The following is a 4,711-nucleotide window of genomic DNA, read 5'->3' as shown; positions in this document are numbered from 1 at the left end:
TGTGTGTGTGTGTGTGTGTGTGTGTGTGTGTGTGTGTGTGTGTGTGTGTGTGTGTGTGTTTGAGATATCTTAATAAGTATATTTTGATTGGGAATGATATTTGCTACAATTAATTGAATTTATTTTTAATTTAGTTTAGTTGAGAATTTATCTTGAATTGAGCTACTTGCATAAATTTATTTTGATAGCAGTAAAAGAGGAATTAAGATATAAAGGAATTAAGATATGAATTTGATACATAGCACGAGAGAAGGTAGGCAGTAAGATATGAAGGAATTAAAATATGAATTTAATATATAATAGCAAAAGGAATTAAGATATAGAGGCGTAGAAATTACTGTCTTATATTCTTACAAATTATTATTGTGCGTAAAAAGTACCAAAATTTTTTTGCATTAAATTTTATAAACTCAGTAAGGCTTAACTAAACCTTAGAGAAATTACATCTTGGAAATGTAATTAAATTATAAAAGTTTTAGATCAATCAATTTCCACTGGTTCTTTACAGCTAATTTAAGACTTAATTATCCAAATTATATTAGTACAAATTAATTGTTTATACTATAAATAAACGATAATTTCTCATGAAATTTTTATCAAGAAAAATGAGTCGCGATGTCTAAATGAGTAAATGAGCTACAAATATGTAAAAAAAGCATACGATTAGAAAAAATTCGATAATTCTGGAATACCTTATATGTGTGCGTGTGTGTGTGCGTGTGTATGTGCGTGCGTGCGTGTGTGCGTGCGCGTGCGTGTGTGCGTGTGTGTGTGCGTGCTGCGTGCATGTGTGTGCGCGTGCGCATGCGTGCATGTGTGTGTGTGTGTGTGTGTGTGTGTTTTATAAAAATAAACAATGATTTTATCAAATACGCGCTCGTATAACTTATGACATCTTGATTAATCACTCTAATTATTGAAGTGACGATTGTTAGAGTCAAAAACGAGAACAAATTAAAACAAAGTTTGTAACGTCTATCGTAGCGTTACATCGGGAAAACCATAAGCAGAGACGTAACATCGGACAAAAACGTGAGCAATAAGCAGAGATGGTAACCGGAGTCATTCTTGATCCGTCACGTCGCGCGGTCTCGCCTCATTTCTATCCTATATTGGTATTTCCGTGGTATTCGTATTCCTGAAAAAAGAAGGAAGAAAATATCTAATGGGGAATGGAGCCGAAACATCCTGTATAGCTTTCCTCGCGACGAATAATTGGCGAAGCTTGGATGGGGAGCACGCGCCCGTTGTACTCTCATGAATTTCATGTTCCACCCGTCACGCCTCTGCTCGCCCCGTTCCGGCCAAAAATTGCCGGAAGCGGAGGCACGCGAACAGGAGAATGCAAATGCTACGGCGACTTTAATAGCACGGATTATAAAACAGATCCGAACACACCCGGATCCGCCCGCGCCCGCGCGTGTGTAACGCTGCGCTTGAAAATTTAAATCCGCTCCATGGATCCATATAATTCCATTATGCCTGCATTTGTAGGAAGGGTGAGGTTGTTTTTACCAAGACTCGGTACGACGCGTGTTTGAGCTGACAAAAGAATCTTTAATCTTTTATTACGTGTACAAAAATGATTGGAACTTGATGTTAAATTCTTTTAGTTTAACTTACGATATTCTCAGTTCATCCTTGAGCGAAATATGCATATATATAAGAAATTTTTATTTGCTAAGAAATGACAAATATCGCTCTATAATGAATTATGTATTCATCACAATATTAACATAACTGTTAGTATTATAGTTACCTTTTTTATCTTCAAGATTATGTATATCAATATTACATGACGACATGTAAAAGGAATAGAAATGTAAAAATTATTTGAAAACAGGAATATTAAACAATACACACCTTATAAGTGCAAAATATTCCTAGAATGGATATTATTAAAAAATTAAAATTAGTCATTATAATATTTTGAGAATATTAATATTTTTTGATATTATGGGAATATTCTATAGAGGTTATAGTATTCTATAGAGGTGTCCACTAATAATATTGTATATAATCCTTAATTAGGATCATACAATGATCTTAATGATTATACAATGATTAATAACCTTCCATTAATATTTCGAGAATATTATAATTTAATATTATAATTTTAGTACAATATTCTTAAAATGTTACATTTAATATTCTAAGAAAGAATATGCCTAAAATATTACTTAATATTAAATAATATTAAATAATATTAAATTATGCGCTTATAGGGTATTATGTAATAATCTTTTAACTCTTAATATAAGACTGTCAAAAAATAAAAACGACTATAAGTTTGAAACTTTTAATATTTCATTTATTTTTCAATGAATTGGTATTTTTGCGTTTTCCACAATTTTAGAAACGCCTAGAAAGCAGTCGCGTGCAACATTACATTAGTTGGTTCGTCAACTTATTACTCGATTTAAAAGGAGAAATAAGTATACTAAGAACATTTAACAGCAATTCCAAGTGAATAAACGTGACCGAATAAAAAGAAATGAACGCATATCGTTAACGCGGTTGTTGTATAATGAAGCTCGTTTATTGCCGACAGGAACGTCGTTCTATATACTCTGACGTAATTGTTCCGCCGAATCTATCTCTGCTCCCGCCATTATTTTCAACCGATAATTATCTGATCCGGACGGTGATATTCTTAACAACAAAGTACAGCGCGACAGGTATCGTCGTCGTTGCACGTCGGCTCGCTCCGGTTTCACGAAAAAGTAAACTGGATTCAGAATAGAACCTGATACCGAACCCGTTCGATATTCTCCCTCATTCTCGAACCGACTCAATTAACTCGGCCGAACGTGCGAACGTGAACGAATGCGGAAAGCAGCAAGCAAAGTGTGCGCGATAGCTAATGAGATTTAAAGATTAATCGCTCTGAGACTTATTGGCTGAAATTTCATTCAGTTTAATACCAAGGTAATCAAAATCTCTCGCTATTCATGTGGAATTGTCTACTTTAAATTGCTACTACCTGACCGGATAACGGTGAACCTGCACTCTTAATAGTTTGAATGAATTGATGAGACTCATTGTAAAAGGAGATACGATTGTAAAGTATTGTCCCTTCAAGATTTCCACATGCTGTCAAAGTTGTCATAAAGAGACAATCCAACGTCTTAAATGAGAAACTTTGTGTCAGCCATCCACTATTTCTGCAGTCCTTGACAATAATCTGAGTTGACAAGGTTTTAAGAACGATAAGGAATTATAATAGAAACTTTCTTTTGTCCCGAAAAAGGATTTCTACAAAAGAGATATTTAGAAGATTCAAGACGGCAGAGGATAATTGAATCAAATGGAAATTAGTTCACTGAATATAATTAGTTTCGGTATGAATTTTATGCTCTCTTCTTCACGAGTACTAGAAATGGCAAAAACTTCGGCGGTCACCCGATGTGTTCCCACTTACGTCGCGAATAATAATGCTGTCCGTATAATCGCTGACGGATAAAAAATACGGGATCGATAAAATATTATACAATGTAATCTGCATTGAGCTAGTCGCATCAATCACTGCCGCGATAATATACTAGATAGTGTGGCACGAACACTAAAAAAATAATAACTTCGAAATTAAAAACAGCGTAAACACGCAATGGAAATTCATCGTGCCAAAATGTCGACGCCTTGAATTATTCTTTGCCCTTTGCCTCTTCTAAATTCGAGCCGCGCACGTAAAAATCCTGAGAGAAAAAATATGATTTCAAAATTAGCCGACGCGGGAAGTGTCTCAATGGTCTAAACGCGAGAGAACTTTCAAATCCGCGATGACAATTCGCGATAATGCATTTCCAGAATAACGCATCCATTTGCATACTTCATATTTTTTGCGAAGATAGATTTTCATACGTTAGCATACTTGATTTCAAGACTCTGGCCATTTAGAATATATTTTAAGAAAATTATATTTCCTGACTTATATCGACATTCTCCATTTCTAATTTCCGATCGTGTGCATACGTATCTCTAAAAAGTGTATTTTCAAAGGTGGAACAGGATGCTATCTAGAATCTCGTCAAAATTTGAACGTTTCTCTACGTTATATTTACCCATACACACACTCAAAACACACACACACACACACACACACACACACACACACACACATGCACGCGCGCGCGCACGAGTACTCGCGTATTGTTCTATTATTAATGCGTTCTGAAATTCTGTCTTTTCAAGTTTTCTGATGATAACCGCAATCGTTACCGCTGAATAAAGCATTATTCTGATGTTTAAATTTTGCGAAGTTTTTTTCGGCATTTTCCACGTTGCTATAATTCCACGCTGCGTCTGACGGCAAATCCTTCACATTGATCGACATACACGTATGGCAACGGCGCAACGTACGCCAACCGTAATTTTCATTAGAGACGAGAGTATTCCAGCGTATTCGTCGCGTCCGCTTGCGTTTTCATAAGGCGGCTTATAAGCGGCCGCCTCGTCTAATGTTACAACGTGCAGAGACATAGAATCACGAGTAGTAGCCCATGTTCGCTGACATTAATTAGCAGGAAGGACAGCATGAAGCAACGAAATACTCTTCGCTTTTCTAACGCTGTTTTATTGATTCAAGCGAGAGCGAACGACTACATTTCTCTTTACATAAATTATCATATAATTATATTTTTTAGATACTGTATACTTAATATTTATAATATAATTATAGATATTGCTATTACAAGTGTATAACTTACGCTAT

This window comes from Atta colombica, unplaced genomic scaffold (assembly GCF_001594045.1).
Source record: "Atta colombica isolate Treedump-2 unplaced genomic scaffold, Acol1.0 scaffold38, whole genome shotgun sequence".
Classification (NCBI taxonomy): Eukaryota; Metazoa; Arthropoda; class Insecta; order Hymenoptera; family Formicidae; genus Atta; species Atta colombica.
The sequence above is the reverse complement of the archived record's forward strand: the minus strand, read 5'-3'. Positions refer to the sequence as shown.